The sequence below is a fragment of the Saccopteryx leptura genome, chromosome 5 (assembly GCF_036850995.1).
Source record: "Saccopteryx leptura isolate mSacLep1 chromosome 5, mSacLep1_pri_phased_curated, whole genome shotgun sequence".
Lineage (NCBI taxonomy): Eukaryota > Metazoa > Chordata > Mammalia > Chiroptera > Emballonuridae > Saccopteryx > Saccopteryx leptura.
In genome coordinates this window covers 106,241,195-106,263,218 of record NC_089507.1, presented here as the reverse complement: position 1 = coordinate 106,263,218, position 22,024 = coordinate 106,241,195, and the positions used below count along the sequence as shown (strand labels likewise).

Genomic DNA, 22,024 nt, shown 5'->3' with positions numbered 1-22,024 from the left:
TATGTATGACTGATTTTCATTATTCATATTGGGAGATATGCAGTTTATATTGCCTGCTTCCTTCGTTCTATATATTGATATTATGATTAATAGTTTTTGACATAAAACTGTTTTGAAATAGGAGTCTTTTATGACGTATTTTGACAGCAGCAGTGTCATGCTTTTAGCGGATCTAACAAGAGTGAGTTATGGGGACTCCTAGCTTAATAGTCCATACCTGAGTAATCAACCAAAAATGGATGGCCAGAAATATCACTAAAATGTCAAGCACAAAACCTCTAAATAATCTCTCATTCAAAGGACTTGAATCTTCTTTACTTGCAGTTATAAAATATCAAATGTGTTAAAGACAGAGAGCCCTAAGTTATGTCTTTCTATTTCAGAGATGCCAGATGGATGTTGAATTAAGTCCAGTTTTTAGTTTTTCTTCAGACTTTTCGAAGTGTGTTGTGGTGTTTTGGATCATTATCAATATATCGAGTGCGCTCTTCCTCCTCCAGTCCCCCACGGCTCCTGCAGCCTAGCGTCAGCGTGGTTGCCTTGGTACCGGCTCCTGAAGGATGTCTGCAGTGAAATTTGCTTGTTGAAATAGCACAACTTGTCAGCTAAAAGTAGAAGTCATTAGCACGGTATCGTTTGGCTAGTGGTGTCTTGGATGCTGTTTTCAGTTTTTTCATATTTTATCACTTTACTCTTACTGTTTACTCATCTCTCCACTGGAAATGTCAAGGCCCAGTCCACAGTGTAGATCGGCAGTGAAAAAGGTTCTCCTTAAGAGCATCCCAAAATTTTTGCTGAAGCAGTGGCCCATGTTAGATGTTTTGTGTATTTTGAGAGTTGAATTTTGAAATTTCAGCTCCATTTATACCCTGCACGATCAGTAATACTTAGATGTTTGTCACCGTAATCCACAATTGAACAGCCTCTGCTGATTAAAAATGAATTCTAAAATTCTTGCTAACTTCTGTTTGAACTTTAATTGGCCTTCATTGTGATTATGAATTTGCCAGAAACACATCTCTGTCAGAAAAGGTAACACTTGTTTTTGTTTAATATAAAAATTGAATTTAGTATTTTGGGATGACTTGTCTCAATTCGAGTTATCTACTCCACATAATTATTTAAAAGATGCAGCCAGCTGGAACGCCTGTACTCTTCCCACCCAAGTGAGTCAACTTGGAGTCTGCGGCTCCTGTCACTCAGGTGAGAGGGTAGCAGCCTGCTCCTTCGTGGGGAAACCCGCAAATGGCAGACTGTGTTGGAAGGGATATGCATTCAGTAGTTGCTTGAAAGTCTTCCCTCATTAATTCCAGGTAAATTATTAGAGAAGATGTTTTTGAGGTGAGAGTGTTGGACTTGATAAAAAGAAAACAAGTTTAGTCATCAGAGTATGTCATCTTGTTTGTAAAACAGTCAACTCATATATAGTTTCTTTCCTTGTGGGCATCAGTTTTATCATTAGGGTACAGATCTTTCTTGAATCTTGGTGCTCACATCATCTAGTGGGTACAGATTGTAGAGAACAAGGTCTGTTTTAGGTGCATTAAATTTCGTGGGTTTTTTTTGTGGGGTAGGGAGGGATGGAGGATGTTGGGTAAAGGAGAGGGGACACCACATTTTGGTATCAGCTAATTCAGTTTGGGAATAATATTGTATTGCTGTTATACAATAATTTATGTTCATTAGTTTAAAGAACTAATGCATTCATAAAGCTCAGAAACTTCAAAATCTCACCAGCTTGAAACGACAATGTATTTGAAAAACTACATTTTAAAAAATAGTTTGGTAGCTTTTTGATTTGTTTATTTGACTGGATTTCATTGTCAAGTAGTTGTTTTTCAAACTGGTTATTTTATGTTCTGAGTTCTTGCATACTTGAGAATCTGTGCCCTAATTTGATGGATAACTTGTCTGAGTATAAAAATCATGAACCAACATTTCTTTTCCTAGAAATTTGTAAATGTTGCCTTTTGACATTGAGTGTTGTTAGGGGGACTTCAGAGGTCAGCCAAGTTTTGTACTTGCTGGGAGACTTGCTTTTCCTACTAGGATGCCTATAGGATAACTTAATTTATTTTCTACCTCTCCTTTCCCTTTCTTATCCCATTCTATTTATTAAAGCATAACACACATACATAAAATGTCATGCAGCATAAGCTTATAGCTCAGTGAGTTATCAGCCCTCAAACACTAGCAACAACTACACAGGTCAAGAAATAGAATACCACTAGTCCTAGGGCTACTGCCAGTCAATTGTTAGGTCTTTCTTTCTGCCCCAAAGTTACTTCTCTTAACGTCGGGTATGATCACTTAGTTTTGCTGTTTTTGAATTTTATATAAATGGAACCATTTACTATTATTCTGGCTTCTTTCTCTTGACATTATGTTTTGTGATTTATCTATAGTGTTTCATATAGCTCTATTTTTTATTTAGAAATTAATTTTTTTTTAAATTTTATTTAGAAAATTAAATTTAATGGGGTGATATTGATCAGAGTACATAAGTTTCAAGTAAACATCATAGTATTTGAACTGTTGATTATGTTGTGTGCCCTTCACCCAAAGTCAAATCATTTTCTATCCCTGTCACCATATATTTGTCCCTCTCTCCCCTCCTACTCCCTGTCTCACCCCTCTTCCCTCTCTCTCCCTCTTCTCTCTCTCATTCCTCCTCCCTCTCCCCCCCATGACCACTTGACTCTTATGTATTGTCATTGCTTCCATGATGTGACTTATTTGACATCAGCCCCATTTCTCATTTGAGCCATGTACTTGCGTAAGCATCATCCCTCTCACTGTTTAGCCCTTCCTCATCTGGGGCTAGCAGTGGAATTTCGGCTCTCGGTGTTGGTGCGGCCTCCTGTCAGTTCCCTTCTCAAGACAGTACAGCTGCTGTTGGTGGTGGCCCACCCTGCAGCTCCTCTTGTATTGTTTGCAGTGGAACAGGGTTTGTCTGGGGATAGTCACTGCTCCTTTTTCCTTCTAGCTAGCCTGTGCCCTTAGCTGTTTGTGCTTTAATCAAAGACTACTCATTTGATGGGGTTTTTCTTCTTTTTTTTAATTGAAGTTTAATTGACACATAACATTAGTTTCAGATGCATGGCATAATGATTTGATATATGAATAGATTGTGAAATAAGTGTAGTTAACAGTCATTACTACACTTAGTTAAAAAATTTTTTCTTGTGATGTGGAAATTTAAGATTTATTCTTAGCAACTTTCAAATATGCAATACAGTATTATTAAGTAGTCTCCATGCTGTACATTACATTCCCAGGACTTACTGTCTTTGTCTTTGGAATATAACCTCTTTTTCTTTCTCTTTTCTTATTTTATTTTATTTTTTTCAGAGAGAAAGAAAGAAGGGGACAGACAGGAAGGGAGATGAGAGCATTAGTTTTTTGCTGCAGCACTTTAGTTATTCATTGACTGCTTTCTCATATGGGCCTTGAGCGGAGGGCTACAGCTGATTTAGTGACCCCTTGCTCAAGGCAGCGACCTTGGGCTGCAAACCAGTGACCATAGGGTCATGTCTGTGATCCCATGCTCAAGCTGGAGGGCTTGGGGTTTCAAACCAGGGTCCTCAGCGTCCCAGGCCAATGCTCTATCCACTGCACCACCACCTGGTTAGGCTTGAATATAGCCTTTCTAACAGGTGTGAGTTGATACCTCATTGTGTTTTTGAGTTGCATTTGCCTGATGATGATGATGTTAGGACTGTTATAAAAATCTACGGTGTGTCTGAATTCTGAGGAGCTATATTTATGTCATCTACAAATGTTTTCCCTTTTTTTGGTCTAAATATCTCTGAATTCAGCTACTGTTCATCATAGTTGTGATATGAAGTGGTGACTTTTTATTTGTTTCATTTAAGAAATTATTCTCTTCCTTCTCCTAGTGGATTTTAAGGAAGGGGGATATAGACAAATGTTATTATTCCATTCTATTTTTCTGTGTGTCTCATAGGTTACCTTAGGAATAATTATTTTTAAAATCTAACATTGATAGTACAAATTGACCAATATGGAAGAATGGTGTAATATCGTTCGGTTCCTCTTGGAGCAGTCTCGATCTGCATTCCTCCCCCCTTACTCAGCATTGTACCTGCAGCCTTTGTATCCATCTCTATACAGGCCCGTCTCTCTCCTGTCCTGCGTTAGCCCTGACACCTGACACCCTATCGGAAGCTTCCCATTCTTCTTTGAGGCTGCTGATCTCGGAGGCGTGCTTTAACCAAAGGGGGTAAATAATAGTTTGAATCTAGCTTTATGTTCCTTTATAGGTTTTTAATATCAGGGAATGGAGAATTATTGTATGCTGCCTTCGAGTAGGAGCTTAATATTATCATTCATCATCTGCAAGCATCTGAAAGCTGCCATCAGAACTCCAGTGCCCTTGCTTCCTTGGATTGTATGGAGGTGTTTTTTGTTCTGTTGTGTGCAATTTGGTGCCAGTGTGGCAGCCCCTGAAGATGGAGCTGTAACTTTTACAAAGGAGAAATACTTCTATCTAGAATATGCACAGTTTAAAGATTTAAAGTGACAGCAACATTTTTGAGGAAATATTTTTTCTTAAGGATGAAAGAATACTGGCTATTGCATAATTAAAGAGAAATTTAACCTGTATATCTGATTGTATCCTTCTCTTTCTGATCCACCAAAATAGTAGCCAAAATTGAAAATGCCAATAAAAACAATGGAGTCAGATTGCCATGCCCCTTACTCCTCTGTTCCAGTTGTGGCAATTAATATAATAAATTGTACATTTTTATATAAATATGTTGTAGTTTGAGTTACATACAAATTGTGGGCTCTTTGGAATTATTGATTTTCTCTAATATCTATTGTCTAGGATGTTGTCTGTTTGGCCCACCTGTAAATATTATATGGGCCCATTTCTTGAAGATGCTTAACTTTAAAACAATTTTGAATTGTTTTACTCATGAGTTTTAACTCCATATCCTCAACCCAGCTACTTTTCTTGATTGACATTCTGGACTGTGTACCTCACTGCCTGGCGGCTATTCCCACAGGTACATCACAGTGAACATGCCTGAGATTGGGCTCTTCTGCTGTTCTCCCTGAATTCTGTGTTTCAGTTGGTGACACAACCGTTTGTACATTTGCCAAATAAAAGCCCTGGTATCAGTTCTTGTATTTTTTCAAATAAGTTTTCTAGATCAGAAGTTTCTCCTCTTTATCTTGTTTGTTGTAAGAGTAGAGGAGTGTAGCAGTCACCGTGGTAGTGATAAAAATGTTTTTGTTGTTCTTGCTGTGTGCCGAGCATTGTTCTAAAAGTCCTGCATTTATTAAGCATGTTAATCCCTCAGCAGCACTGTGAGGTAAACACAGTCACCGTCTTGCAGATGAAGCATCTGACACACGGGGAGGATACATGACTTGTAAAAAGTCTTAGAGTTAGTGAATGTTGCATCTGAGATTTGAATGGCGATGAATAGAAATGGATAAGGAACACCAGAACATTCTTTCCACGTTGCAGTTATTGGCACACTAGCTGTTTTCCACCCATTTCTCACTCCAGAGTATGAGCACGTTGACATTAAAGAGTTAGTCTTGGATCTAGCCTGATTTATAAAGAACGTTTTATAAATCATTCAGCTATCATTAAGAACAGATTGCTTGGGAAGCAGCTCGAGGCCACATACATACCAGTGTGCCTGTGTAGCCAAGACTGCCCTTCTGTACGGAATGACTCTGACTTCCAGGCTTTAACCTTTCCCTTGGTTCACAGCTGGTGCAGGTAAAGCCCAGGCTTCTTGGCGTGGCTGACAGTCTAGCCCCTGTAGAACAATCTGGCTCACCTCCCACTCTTCCCTGTTCTCAGTGTAGTGTTTGCTCTTTGCCTGCAGAGATTTTCCTCTCTTTCTGGAGACTCCAGTTAGGAACTGGTTAAGTATCACCTCCCCTTGGGAGTGATTTCTAACCTCTGCTGCCATCTCCATTTTGGATCAAGTGCCTCTTGCATTCTGATTATTTGTCCTGTGTACCGTCTGAACCACTAGACCATGAGCACCTTAGGGACAGTTTCTTCTTTATCTTTCTGACACAAACTGTACTAAACAAATGTTTGTGAATGGATAAGTACCTCAATTAATTAGAATCAGATATGTAGGTCAGACTTCTTGCCACTCTAGTTACTCAGCTGTTAAGACAATAAAAAAGAGTGACTGCTCTGGGCTGAATAGGGTCCTTCTACAAATTCATGTGTTAAAGCTTAACTCCCAGCTCCTTAGAATAGGGCTGTATTTAAAGAGGTGATTGAGCTAAACTGAGGCCCTTAGGGTGGATCTTGCTTCAGTTTGACTGGTGTCCTTATAAGAAGAGCAGGTCTGATGTATCGGGAGACACCAGGGCTGTGCTCTCACGGGGAAAGCATGTGGGACACAATGAGAACGCCATCTGCAAACCAGGGAGCGCGTCCTCAGGAGAAACCGGATCTGGTGCCTTGATTTTAGACTTCTAGCCTCCAGAACTGTGAGGTGAAACATTTCTGTTGTTTAAGCCACCTAGTCTGTGACATTTATTATAGCAGTCCTAGCAGACTAACATGGCGGCATAGAAGACAACTTCTAAAAACCAGTGCGATATTTGGAGGTGTGTGTGCACAGGGACAATGTGAAAGAGAGTTGCAGTCCTTGGAATAACTTATTTTCTATCTCGTAGACTTATTAATATGAGGAACTCCAGTACATGAGACAGTGTTTAGCAAGAATAGAAAGGAAATAATGAATTCTCTCAGAACCTCATTTTTCCTTAACTGTAAAGCTCCCTTCAGTTTGCGGGGTCCTTTGGAAAGGCCTGAAATTATATACATAAAGTATTCTAGGCTGGTCTTTGGGACATAAATTCAAAAAAAGAATTTTCACCATTTTCAAATGATTACATTATCACTTAAGCCAAAAAAAAGTTTGTTTCCTTTTTATGTTTTGGTGAAGTTGAGTTGCCTGTAAATCAACACTAGCAGACTTCCGGTCTGACATACTTTAGCGTCCTGCGACAGTGCCCTCAGCTTCTCTTCCGTGTCCTTCTATGCCTACCTCACTCGCATGTCTTCTGTCATCACTCAGTTGAGGCAGCAAAAGGGGCACATCAGAATTTGTGGTAGGGGCTCCACGAGCGTAGATAAACTAGCCTTGAGTTGTTTTTAAAACCCTTTCCCTTTAGATCATGGAAAGACACCTTTAAGGGATCGAATTTCATCCCGGTTGAGAAGTACATCCCTATCATGTGCAAGACACCAGGGAAAAAAGAGTAAGACAGAGTGCCCCTCCGGTTTAATGAGCTGAAGTGGAAACAGCTGGGTTGTAATTCCAGCTTGGTGGTGTAGTGGGCGGATACTCACAGGGAGTGCTGCAGGAGGCGCTGGGAGAACAGCGGAGAAGGGCCCTGTGGAGTGCTGCTCAGCACCACACAGGGTGTGACTATCATGGCTTCTGTGTCCTTGGAGCTTACAATGAAGTTAGAGAAACAAACCAAAGAAAACCAACAAAATAATTATAAAATGTATTAAATACTACAAACAAGTGCTGTAGTGGGCAAATTGTAGGGAAGTTTTCTCTGAAGAGGTTACACAGAATGAGGTTACCTTTCATCCAGACTCACAGGGGAGAGGTCATTTGGATAAATTCATAGTGAGTTTGGGTAATCACAAGTAAGCCACACATTGTCTGATGGAAGTTGAGTCTGGATGTTCTGTGCATGATGTTGCATGGTACAGTTTTTGAAGTATAATTGTTTAAAAATTGAAGCCATGATTCTGACCACTGTGAAGAGCCTAGGTTTTTTGTTTTATTTTTTAATCCTACACTTCATACATTATTTTAAATTTGCATCATTGACTAAGGGGACCTGGTTTTTGAGAAATCATAGGACATCATTTGTTTATATTTGTTTTTTATAATTTTAAATTTTAATTTACTGTGTTAACATGGTTTCAAGTGTCCTACACAATATAACACCCTCAACCCCGGCACTGTGCCCCCCTATGCCCCGTGCAAAATCTCTTTCCATTTCCGTTTCATCCCCTTTGCTCACTCCCCCTTTCCCTCTGGGGAAAGATATAGATACCCTGTTATCTATATCTGTGTGTTATATATACCCTATTTCCCCATATAAAAGATGCTCCTGTGTATAAGACACACCTTAATTTTGGGGCCCAAAATTAAAAAAAAATGTACTACATAAAATTATTGAACTCAAGTTTTATTCATTATAAAATTCATACTTCTCATCACTGTCAAAAAAGCAGGAAATGCAAGTAAAAAATCTACAACCACTATATAGACGCACCCAGTTTTTAGACCCCAAATTTTTTGGAAAAGGGTGTATCTTATACATGGGGAAATATGGTATGTGATTGGGCTAATCCCTTCACTTTCTTTGTTCCTGTCCCATCTTCTCCCTTCCCTCTGACAGCAGTCCATTTTCCTGTTACCCTACTTCTGTTTCCATTTTGTTCCTCAGTTTATTATGTTCATTAGATTCTACATATAAGTGAGATCGTGTGGTATTTGTCTTTCTCTGTCTGGCTTATTTCACTGAGCATAATATTCTTCATGTCCATCCGTGCTGTCACAAAAAGTAAGCTTTCCTTTTTCATGGATGCATAGTATTCCATTGTATAAGTATACCACAGCTTTTTTATCAACTCTTTCACTGATGGACACTTAGGCTGTTTCCAGATCTTGGCTATTGTAACCAATGCAGCTTGATATCAGATTGCTCTCCCAAAGTTTTCCCTTGTGAACATCTCTGTAGTTCCCTAGATCAGTGGTCAGCAAACTCATTAGTTAACAGAGCCAAATATCAACAGTACAATGATTAAAATTTCTTTTGAGAGCCACATTTTTTAAACTTACAGTATATAGGTAGGTACATTCCTTATCAAGGTAGCGCCCGTACATGGTATTTTGTGGAAGAGCCACACTCAAGGGGCCAAAGAGCTGCATGTGGCTCACGAGCCACAGTTTGCTGACCAAGGCCCTAGATTATGAAAATTAAATAAAATGACAAATGTGACTAACGTATAAAATGACATGTAAATAATTTATTTACTAAAGGTTGTTATTTTGTGTTTAAAACATTTGCCATTAAAAATACATTATTTTTAATAACAATGTTTATGATGATATTGTGGCATATCAGGATAGTCTGAGATTTGGGGACTGACAGTAGCAACTTGGAGTTTTGGGACTGACAACACTGTGTAAACCAGCAGCAGTGAGAAGAGTTGTTTAGCAATACCAGTCGGTGCCTGGAGTCAAGCCAGGGCTTGGCTAATTTGAGCTCTATTTTTTTGGGTAAATAAATTGAGCTTTAAAATACCTTCACACATTGAAAACAATTTTGTATTTATGGATTGTTTTTTCCTTCAGTAGAGTATCATAGTACTCTCCTTTTTTATTGTTAACTGTGACAATATTTTGTATTTTTAACCCAAGATAGTTGGCTTTCCAAAAATACTGTAAATAAATCCATGATGTAATCAACCTCGCCTGAATCCCAAATTGTGGTAAATCTTCATTTTATACTCTGTTATTTATAGGTAATGCTTTGTCATATGTTAGGACTGGCTCGTTATCTAAATTGGGAAGTGGGGTAGACTTTATTTACCTTGAGTCATTGTTTTTTTCCCTTGAGTAATTTTGTTTTGATTTTTCTCCAGCCTTATTGTTAAAGTTTTAAAACATATTAGTTTATGTCTTTGGCCTGTTTCTTAACTCTGGATTAGCACTAGATAATAAGATACTCTTTTGTTTCTATTAGTTTGGAGTAGTCATTTACCTTTTATCACTTATATGGAAAAAGTACATGGGTTTCTATGAAAGTAGAACTATCAACTTTTTTTCTGCTTTTCCCCCTACTACATTCTTTCTGGTATAATACGTAGTTTTTTGCTTTTGTTGTATTTCCGAAGTAGGGTGTGTGTATACAGGTGTGTATGGATACATTTACACACATGGAAATACTGCGATCAGATAGTATTCTTTCCATTATCTCTTACTTCTGAACATATACAGTTAATCTTGAGAATAAGTGAAGGCCCTGGCTCAGTGGTAGAGCGTCAGCCCAGCGTGTAGAAGTCCTGAGTTCGATTCCCGGCCAAGGCACACAGGAGATGCGCTCATTTGCTTCTTCCCCCTTCCCCCTCTCCTTTCTTTCTATCTCTCTCTCTCTTCACCCCCTGCAGCCAAGGATCCACTAGAGCAAAGTTGGCCCGGGCGCTGAGGATGGCACCATGGCCTCCATCTCAGGCGCTAGAACGGCTCCAGTTGGAACAGAACAATGGTCCAGATGGGCAGAGCATCGCCCCCTAGTGGGCTTGCCAGGTGGATCCCGGTCGGGCACATGCGGGAGTCTGTCTTTCTGCCTCCCTGCTTCTTACTTCAGAAAAATTAAAAAAAAAAAATAAGTGAAAATAAGTTTTATCAAAACATATTAAAATAGATTGTTAATTTATAGTCTAAAAACAGCATTATTTTTTTTTATTTTTTTATTTTTTTACAGGGACAGAGAGAGAGGCAGAGAAGAGGGACAGATAGGGACAGACAGGAACAGAGAGAGATGAGAAGCATCAATCATCAGTTTTTTGTTGTGACACCTTAGTTGTTCACTGATTGCTCTCTCCTATGTGCCTTGACCATGGGCCTTCAGCAGACCGAGTAACCCCTTGCTTGAGCCAGTGACCTTGGATCCAAGCTGATGGGCTTTTTGCTCAAGCCAGATGAGCCCATGCTCAAACTGGCAACCTTGGGGTCTCGAACCCGGGTCCTCAGCATCCCAGTCCGACGCTCTATCCACTGTGCCACCGCCTGGTCAGGCCAGTCAACATTATTTTAATGTAAAAATTTTAATTCACTGGAAATTAAGTTACAATTATTGCAGTTTTTCATGGAGACACCATTTGTGTCATTCAGAATTTTTAATTATCTTAGTACATTTTTTACGTGACATAATATCCGCCCTCCATCTACAGCCTCTTCAGAGAGCGTAACACATGGCACCAAAGTAATAAAAGTGTAAGCTTGAGAGTGAGGCACAAAGCTGAAACAAGCTATTTTTACATAGAACTGAAGTGTAGGTTCTGTGTAGTAACTTGATCCCTTACTTAACCTTTAATAAAATTGGATTCAAGGGTATTTACCATCTATATAAATAAAAAATAAAGTTAATTTTGTTTCATACTTCTATATGAGCAAGTGCCTAGTAATGCATTACAATGACATTTAAACTTTAGTATTATTCCTATTGGTTGAAAAATGGGCATACTTTTTTAGGAAGATAGGCATTAACAAGGTAATTTGTTATCATTTGGGAAGGTTATTAAGATGATCATTAAGTTTATGTACTTATACTGATTGAATCAGTCTGTATTTGTCTGGTATTTTATCTGCTATGAAGTTATTTAAGAAGTCATTTTCTTTTTTTTTTTACATAATTTGTAAATTAAAATTTGATAGAAATCTTAGTCTCCCCTAAGCTCTCACACCCAAGATTTCGCTGAATGTGCTCTCAAGTTGTACATGCATCTGGATTATGGTTCAATTCCTTCTTTAGGAAATAAATGTTCCAGTTAGTATAGCAGTTTTCCCCATTAGCTGAAAGTAGAATATGTCTGTGCAAACTTTTATAAACCTAAATGGCCTAAAGTAAAGAAACAGTTACCATTAATTTATATGGAAAAATTATTGAGTGTTCCCAGATCCCAAAAGCAACCTACCAAATCCACTTAACTGTCTAGTTTTACACTAAGCTCAGCATCCTTATGAGCTGCCTTGGACTTTCTGGATACATTAGGACCCACCCTGCTAAAGGACGCATGGAAGCAATAGAAGTGAAGCGCATGCTCACAGGCATTGTTCAAAGCCCTGGTGTCTGATGTGGAGACGCTGAGTGGAGTTTCCAGGGAAGGCGCTTGGCCGGGCCACTTTTGCTGCTCGGTTTACATATTGCCTCCATACAAATCACGTGCAGAATGCGATTTTCACTCTTTCTTTTTTGTAAAAGCAAAAATTCTCTTTGGGTTTCATTCATTTATCAAAATCAGTTGTTAATATAGGTCTTTCCTAAAAGCAAAGTGATATAAAGTGAACATTCAGAAGCAAGAGATACCTGAATTTGTGCATGTGGAATTTCAAAGTGTAGACTCAGGTGAAAAGGAGTCTGAAATCTGCTTGGTTAGACACATCTAACCATTGGGAAGTGACAGGAGATGGGAGTGAAGGGGGAACAATCCCATTGCTTTCCACTTCTAGCTTCCCCAAAAAGCAGCATTTGAAACTGTCAGGGACAGGTGAGACCTCTCAGAAGTGTTTATGATCAGCTACAGAGCTTGAAACATGAATTATGGTTGTTTCTCTGCAACAGTATAGAAATTTTTTATTTTAAAAAAACATAGATTAAAATATGCCACTACTACCCCCAATATTCCATAGCCTGGCTCACACCATTTTTAACCTGGTCCTGCCAGCTTATCTGTGATGTCCTACCCAGACTCAATCCTATTCTGCCTTTTCTTATGCTCAAAATTTCCCCTGGGTAATTTCAGCTCTCATAGTCTTGTAGTTGTCCTAAAAAATTCTGACCTAATACAGTTTTGTGTGTGTGTGTGACAGAGATAGACAGAGAGAGTGACAGATAGGACAGACAGACAGGAAGGGAGATGAGAAGCATCAGTTCTTTGTTGCAGCACCTTAGTTGTTCATTGATTGCTTTCTCATATGTCCCTTGATTAGGGATTGCTGCAGACCGAGTGACCCCTTGCTCGAGCCAGCGACCTTGGGCTCAAGCTGGTGAGCCTTGCTCAAACCAGATGAGCCCACACTCAAGCTGGCAACCTCGGGGTTTTGAACCTGAGTCCTCTGCATCCCAGCCCGATGCTCTATCCACTGTGCCACCACCTGGTCAGGCCCTAAAAAAGTTTTATTTTAAAAATAATGATTTGTTCATTGTACAATTACATGAGATTCTCTTCTTCTAAGAAACTATAAAAAATAATATATATTGTTTTTAATTTAATTTTAAACAAAAAAGTCCTTGACTTAGTGTTTTGACTCGAGTAAAGAAGTGCATGTCTATATTAATGCCTTTTAAAAGTCGCCCTGTCACATTAATGAAAGTGTTATCATTCTAATTTGCTTTTCTGCGAGGGTATTTAAAAAGAAAATTCCTGGAGGCAACAAGGCTTTCAGCCCTAAGAAAATGGTTCTGATGATAGAATTTCTGGCATCTCTTGAGTGGGGCCGGAGGTGGGGAGTGCTCCGATAGTACTCCTTAAATGATGTCACATTTTTTACTATTTCAACAATATCTCAGTACCTTTTTGCATGAGCAAGAACTTGTGTGTCATATACTAGAAAGATGCAGGGCTTTGGATGAGCCAGATAAATTGTCTTTTGAATCTCAGCTTTGCCATGTACTACTTATATGACCTTGCGTGTGGGTCTGATGCCCCTATTATTTGTTTTATTTTTATTTTTATTTTTTTATTAAGTAGGAGGCAGGGAGGCAGAGATACAGACTCCCGCATGCACCCCGACAGGGATTCACCCAGCCAGCCCCCTACCAGGGGATGCTCTGGCCATCTGGAGCTACTGCTCCATTGTTTGGCAATTGAGCTATATTTTAGCGCCTGAGGAGAGGCCATGGAGCTATCCTATTGCCATCCCTCCCACCAGGCCAACTTTGCTTGAACCAGCCGAGCCATGGCTGCAGGAGGGGAAGAGGGAGTTGGGGGGGGGGCGAGGGGTATAGAAGCAGATGGTCACTTATTCCTGAGTGCCCTGACCAGGAATTGAACCTGGGACATTGACACATTGGGTCAATGCTCTACCACCGAGCCAACCTGCCAGGGCATATTTGTTTTATTTTTAATTGAGCTGATAATACTTCCCATGCATGATGTGGTTTTTTGGAATAATGTATGCAAAGTTCCTAAAGCAACATCTGTACAAAATACATGTTCAATAAATGATAGCAATGATGATGATGATGTTGGTAAGCATTCATTGGTTTGTGGGTTTATTTTTGATACCTTTAATAGAAACTTATAATAACTTCTAAAAATTCAGATTTCTCTTTCAATACTCTAAATGGATTTAATGTTTTTTGCTATATTATTTTCAAATTCTAAAAATTTTTGATTTTTCAAATATTTTTAATTTTATTGAGGAGTAATTAACAAATATAATTTTATGTATTTAAAGTGTACAGTGGGACAATTTGATATATTCATGGCAGAATGATTACTAAGTTTATTATTACAAATATATAGTTACTTGCTAAGTGTGATCCCTGGAACAGAAACATCAACAGAACTTGTTAGAAATGTAAACTCTTGAATCTCAATTACTACAAAACTGAAAACTCTAGAGGTTTTAACAAAGAACCCAGGAAATTATGATGCACACTCAGGAACACTGATTAGGAAATCTGAGAATTACATTAAAGGGTAATTTTCATAATCCTGCCACCCAGAAATAACCAGTTCAAATTGTGATTATATTTTCTTTTTTTCTCTATTCATATGTGTATAACTCATATTTTTAAATTATGATCTTATTAGATGAGTCTTAGAGCCTACTGTTCAACTCAATATTATGATTATTACCCATTATTAAATTTTATTTAAAACCATTTTTAATCATACGGCTATATAATGTGCCATCCTGTATCTCATAATTTATTCAGCAATTCCTTAGACATCTGAGTAACTTCCAGATGTTTAAGAGGAACATGGCAACACTGAGCTGAAAATTTGTATTCATAAATTGTTATAAACATCTATGATTATTTTCTTAGCATAAATTTATTACTCGGATAGAATTACTGACTTAAATGGTATCAAAATTTTTATAGCTCTTGATATGAATTGTCAAGTTACCTATAAGAAAAGAGGTGGCAATTTGTACTCTAACCAGCAGTGTAGACGAAGTGTCCATTCCTGGAGCCCTGGCCAACCCAGGACTTTGAGTTCTTTTGAATACACGTCAGTTTGATAGGAACCTGTTCTGAACTGTAAGTGAATATAATATAACTTCTTAGTTTTTGCATTGGCCTACACTCTTGTACTCACAAGCATAAATGATAGATGCTGTCTTGACTCTTGTCTCTTAATTATAAAACTAAAGGTTGTTAGTTTCTAAAGTTGACTCTACTTGCCCAATACTACTACTGCTTGCCCTTTTCATCTCACAAAGACTACACGTTCTGTTGAAAGGCTGTTGTAGCTCCTATAAAGGTGTGCTCTGGAACAGTAGTAACTACACAGCATGATGTGATGGTGAGCGTAGGTGCCTCAGGCTGTAGGGACTAAGGACTAGAGGGCCTTCTAGGGAGAGAAAAACACGAGTTTTGTCTGTGGTATTTCAAGTCAATTAAGTATTACATAGTAATACTAAATATCAGTATTACTTAGGGCGAGCATTGTTGAAGGGATCTGAGATAGAATGTTAAGTAAATGCTAAACTAGCAGAAAACATTGTAAGGTGGCCTTCATATACAGGCGTACCTCAGAGATATTGTGGGTTCAGTTCCAGACCACCACAATAAAGTGAGTATTGACATAAAGCAAGTCATAATCTTTTCAATGATGGAATGTCTTGCCTTCAGTTTGTAAAAAATGCAGCGTCTATGAAGTGCAATAAAATGAGGTGTGCCTGAATGAACTTAAACATCTATGGTGAAGGCTGCTTTGTGATACCTTTATTGATCCTATAAAAAGTTGTGATCACTAAGACTTATTCTTTGAACATATATTTATTTTAGTTTGTGTTGCATTCATCAGTGACTTCTCCTTGAGGTCTCCAGGATAACGGGGCTCCCTTGGTGCTGATGTTTCCAGCATCCCAGGTGGCCAGAGGCTGTCGTCCTGAGTTCAGTTCCTGTGAACTGGGGGACTTGAGTGGAGTGGGGGTCAGAGTGAAGAAATACTTGCTGGGGACCAGCCTTAGGGGATGCTCTAGACTACTGCTGTCCATCAATCTTTCAGTCTTCTAGGAAATGAAATTAGTATACATAAATTTTATCTTGATTTTGACCATGCACCTTTGAGAAGCTTATGAACAGGGCACTTGCCCCAGAAGAGTGTCACCATGCAAATTATTGTGCACTCAGTTTCAGGAGGTTGTGAATTTCTTGAATAAACCATTTTAGGCACTTATTTTCAAATATATATTTTTCTCTCCTTTGCAGATTTACCTTCAAATAATATTGAATAACATAAAGAGTATATAGACACATCTTTGTAGGTGTATATGTGTGTGTATGCATATATATGTATATATACACATATATATACATATGTATATGAGTGTGTGTGTGTGTGTGTGTGTGTGTGTAGTCAGTGATTTCCAGGTTACAGAACTAGCATATATGCTTTTTGGCTCCTGTCCACAATCCTGTCAGTTCGTACTATAATCTTGACTTTGGCAGATGAAGAAACTGAAGCTCAGAAAAGCATAGGCGTTTACTCAGTCTCTTGGTCACAGAGTCCATGAATGTACTTGGGATCAGGGACCAGGTCCCTGGCCAGAGCCACTGGGGATTTGTCTCCACTTGATAGCATTATGTGAACACAGGAAATCCTGCAAGCAAAATAAGATGACCTCCCACATTTAGAAAAATGGTTGGGAAATTCTACATGAATACCAGGTTCAAAACAGATTATTTACTATCCACAGAACGGGACTTGCAAGGTAAAGTAACTGGAAGTATGTGTTGGGGTGCCCACTGACCCGTTGCTGGGTAATCATATTTATTGTAATTGATTGAGAGCCCCTTCTAGTCCACCTCACCCTGGAACACAGACAACAAATGACCAAGAAGAGCATCACAGGGAAACTATGTAAAATGCTGTTTTTCTTCATTGGTAGGTGGGCTTCTGGACCCATTCACTCTAACATACACATTAAATCAAAAGCCATTTTTGTTGGAGCCATTTGGCAGAGTGGCTTGGGGTTTTTTGTTTTGGTTTTCAGTCTTTTCTACTTAACTTGTACTCTCCCTGCCCTAATCAGAAGAGTAACATTTAAGTACGTTTCTTAAAGTAGCAATGCATATAATTGTTAAATGAACAAAACGCTTCTTTTAAAAATGTGATGCCAGGAAGGCGAAGCACACAATTGCCAGAATGTGACAGTGTGGCCTCAAGTTCTGCACGGAATAAATTTGAGAGCTGTCATGAGACATACAGCCCACTGTGATGCATCATCACTGCACACGCAGAAGCAGCCTCAGACCTAGATTTCCAGGCCAGGCAGGGCTTCATGGATCTTCATCTGCAAAGCATGGTTTTCACTGCAGTAGGATGATGCTGTTTTAAATAGCATGCACTCTTTTGTACAAATTGAATTGATGATTGCGTGTACTTTGAATTTGTTTTTGATGATTTCCTTTCAGTACACTTTATTCCTTTTTAATTATGAAAATAACTCATATTTGTAGTCACATGGAATTTTCAAAAGAGAAAATTAATAGTTTACCCCTCATTCTGCTGGTTCAAATTCCTATCCCATCTTAATTTCCCCTCTTTGAGGAAACAACATTTCCAATTAGATATGTATCTGTCTCTTGTTTGTCTTTCCTCCATACACATATATGGGATTTCTTTACTTTTTTTCAAAAATGAAATCATAACAAACAGTATAATCCTTGTGTGTGTGTGTTTTTTTTTTAAGTGTAGACCTCTTTCTAAGCCTGTACAGACAAATATATTTCATTTTAATTACTGATTAACATTTTATTGTAAGGCGGTAGCATATATTATTCAGCTTCTCACCTGTTGTTGAACATTCTGGTTGTTTCCACTGTTTTATTATTGCAAACATTTACTATTATAAGAATCATTTCATAAGCCTTATGGTCATTTTACACTCAATAAAGTGTGTTGCTAAAGAAATGGTCAAGAAGGAACCTTGCATCTTCAGCTGTTACTATAATCATGCACTTCTATAATTAATTGCCTGTAACCTAGTAATAAGAATTATAGAGATTTATGTGTAGAATATCTCTTTATACCTGGAGTGGATGCAAACATAGCTTTTATTTTGTGCTGGAGCAAAAAATATTTATTTTATTTTATTGTGGTTAGCTTCTGTGTGTGGCCTCACTGCGGAGCAGAGGTGATCTTTTAGCTGTCAACGTCTCATCAGGACCACTTCAAGGGTGAAGAGTAACCTGGGTGTGGGCAAATCTAGTAATCTAATGATAGACTACCCAGTCAGCCAGGTTTTGCTAGTTTTATCTTCTTTGACCATCGCCTTAGATACGTATGAGAGAGAGAGCCTACCTTTTACAGTGCATTAATTTAAAAAGTGCTCTATGGTGTTTTGAAATCAGGAAAGGAGGAAATCCTGCTTCCATGAGGTGACAAATTTGCCCAGACCCCCTCAGTTGCTTAATATGTGATCAGTAATATTATTGGCCATATGTTTCAGGATTTTGAATACTAAGGAAGAATTTTTAACTGTGATTATGAAAACAACCAATTTCCATAAGTGAAAATGAGCATACTTATTAATGGAGGTGCAATTGCCTAATTCAGGCACATTTATAACTCGTAAGAAGAATGATTGTTTTGCACAATTCAGTGTTTACAAAATTGCAATCACACAGCAAAGCTTACTATATATATATGAAGCATATGTGGTACTTCTGCAGGTAATAAAATGGAAAATCCAATTTGCAATTGCAGAATAAGCTTCTGAGTAATATATGATTTTAATAGCAGCATCAGTCAGAGGGTCATTGCTAATCACGCACAGGCTGGCTTCCCCTGTGGCCTGGCCCATCCCACTGAAGAGTGAGCATGGGGAATCTCTCTGTGTGGGAGCCAGCCAGCGTGTCTGTAGACGCACCACTTTCTAGCTTATTAGATCCTCTTTGTCACAGTGCTTAATCCTGCTGCCTGATCCTTGTTAGAACAGCACCAGAGCAGTGCTCAGGCTTCTAATAAAGGAGATGGGTGAGGGCTCCTAACTAGACGCACTGAAGCGTGCAGCAGTTAGGGCGATTGCCACCTGACTGACAGCGGGCGAGATGCTTCCTGCATGTTATTACTTGAAAGGGAAGCCACCTCCGACAGCTGACAGATGAGCTGTGCTGAGGCAAGGGTAACTTGTTGCTAGGCCAGTACGAGACGGGTGTCATCTTTTCACACAGTATAATGGCCTAGCTTTACTCTAATTATATTAACCCTCTTCTGAAACGGCCACATTCCAGGTTGGTGCCGAGTGAGGTAAGAGAGCCAGAGACAAATAGCTGGCTGGGAGAGTTGCGGCTACACAGAAGCCGGTATTGTGTTCTCCGCTAGTAACATTAAGTTGAAAAACAAAATAAGCACACCCTATTCCGCCAAGCGCGGTGATAACTCTGAAGAGGCAGTGCTCGGCTGGCCCGCATGGTCTCCATCTCTGTCATCTGTAATAGTCGCCTGCTTTAAGGGTTGCTGTGGACATTAAAAACGGTTTTCATGGTTCTTTGTTAAAAAGAAAACACAGCGTCACCGGCAAGGCTATTGTTTAGGGGTTTTTTTCTTCCCCCAGTGAACCTGAATCATTCTTTTCTATTAGGCTCCCTATTTCTGGTAGCTGTATGAAACCCCTGTGGATGTGATTGTGTAGCATGTTTGAGACTAAAATGAATAGCTGGAATGTACGGATGAGTTTGAAGTGATGTCAGTGAAAATGCTCATGAAGAGCCCTGGGCCCTTCTGTGTATCCAGACTTTGTAGACATCCGTGTAAGACTCCTTTTCCCTGAAGGGAGTGTGTCCACCTCGCATCCCGCATCTTCTGCCTGTTCCAGTTAGCAGACGTCGTTAGCAATCCCCGACACCTCCTCTGTCTCCATTGACAGCACTCTAATAGAGACATTGTGTGGGATTGACAGGTCTCTGGGGGTTAGACGCTTCAGACAAAAGGGCCCAGAGAACATGGCTGACCTTTCTTGGCATTATTCCCTTAGGTCTGTTTTCCATGTGTTACAATCAGGGAGTGTAGAATTTAGCGCATCATTTTTAGAGGATTATTACTCAAAAGGCTGCATGCAGGCTTAGTAAGAGGTTGTTAATAAGTTAACAAGAGGCTGTGTACATTCCAAAGTGGGTATGTAGGTAGATGGCAATAGAATGCACATTCTTCTTGTCCCTATAAATATGCACCTATACCTTAATTTCAGAGATAATTAAAACCTGATTGCTCATAACATAGCTGTCTTTGTGGATTGTTGGACCTAACTGGAAAGGAGCTTGTGATACAGCCTGGGCAAGAAGCCTCTCCTTTCTCTTACTGCACCATGGAAGTCATCCCTGGACTAATTTGGAGTAGCTGAGGCTTGTCTGTGGGGTCCTTCCTAGAGCCTTTCCCTGGTCTACATTGCTCCCACATGGATCTATGGCTCTGAATCCACAGCATGCTGAGAAATGCTCCAAATATAGGCTTCCTCTTCCTGCCTCTCTTCTTCCTCAGAGTGAAAAAAATCATATTCCCTTGATCCGCATCTGAATCAGATGTGGAGAGGAAAGCAATTCATTTGAGTTAATTCATGGTAATGTGCGAATGAATGATGGGGAGTCCTGGATGCATGTTCAACAGATCAAATTCTACCCATTAGAAATTTAGACCGTATTTCTCATTAGGATGGCTGACTTTGGGGGATGAGGAGGAAAGGTATTTAGGGCACAAGCGGCTGCTAGCAGGGAGATCCTCTTTGCTTAGAAATTGGTTCATTTCTTGCGCAATTTATGCTTTTCATGACTTCTTTTTTCTTTTTCTTATTCCCTTTAAATTGTGTATACTTTCCCAAAGGTCTTAGTAATCTTTTCCATAGTTGATTCTGTGGTGATGTCTGTGGGCATATTTACAGACAGAATAATAACATGTAAGCATAAGCTGTTAAGTAGGTGAATGTTTTGAGAGAGATGTGCTCACCTCCAGCGCCTCCACCCCTGACTTATTAGTGAATTGCTGCAGCATGGTTCCTGTCTCCTGATACAGACACCCTTCTCTCGAGGACCAAGCTTGCGGAGAAGAATGGGGAACATATACACTGTGCATCTAAAACAGGACACTTTAGAAATAGACTTGTTTTGAATGGAAGACTCTTCCAGAAATTTCTAGTAGTATTCATTTTTAGGAAAAGTGAAAATATAAATAAAAAGAAGTAATAAAAAAATGAGTGATATGGAAGAGAGGACATAGTAGAGTATATAGCAAAGAGGTCCTAAGGAAAGATAAGAATTACAGAGAAATTTGAACAGATCAGTTTCCTTCTTGGGAAGCTATAACCCCCCTCCCCAAGTAAAGATAAAAACAAAAAAAGATAAAAGGTAGCCATTGCTGGCAAGGTCATGCCCAGGTAAGTACCCAGCTAAGATATTAAGTGCAACTCTTGGATTTTTATTTGCCCTAGGCAGTTTTCTGAATCAAGCCCATTAATTTCCCAAATGATTTAATATCTGACTTTTGATGTTTAACCATTAAGATGAGAAAATTGATATTGTTGATACTCTTAGAAATATATCTGCTTATTTTTGTCCTTAACATCAACAGAATCTAAGTAGCTTTGGAAAGATCATGACATGTTATTCCCTTTTGATATTTGGTGACATCTGTTTTTTTCCAAAAGCATTTTAGGCAATTATAATCACTTTTATATTGGTCTTTTCTCCATTCTTTTAGATTGTTTCAAGTTTAACAAAAAAAATTTGGATTCAAAATATTAATATTTTTGTTTTAAGAAGAAATATATATAATCATAGTAAAAAATATTAACTTTTCATTTTTTGAAGGTCAGATCAGCTAGGAAATTTTGTGCTTTATGTTATACTTGCATCCCAGATTGAGTTTTCATTATCACAGCTATTAGTTATAACAAAATTGGCAATAGAGCCCCAGAATAGGACAAATATGTTACTTTGATTGTGGCCGGGAAGAATAATTGCTTTTGTCTGTGTTTAAAAGCCGTGAACCAGGAGTCTGAAAAGGAATTCCTCTGTTGGACTTTTA

The 22,024-nt window shown here is 38.9% G+C and overlaps 1 protein-coding gene and 1 non-coding gene across 3 annotated transcripts in view; one reads left to right on the top strand and one right to left on the bottom strand.

Annotated features, from left to right (window-relative positions):
* The window catches only part of RSU1 (Ras suppressor protein 1), a 208,380-nt gene that overhangs the window by 81,235 nt on the left and 105,121 nt on the right, over nucleotides 1–22,024 (top strand). The gene's annotated exons all lie outside the window — the stretch shown is intronic.
* TRNAI-AAU (transfer RNA isoleucine (anticodon AAU)) lies at nucleotides 13,799–13,874 on the bottom strand. Its single transcript has one exon. It is a non-coding gene; the product is annotated as a tRNA-Ile (tRNA).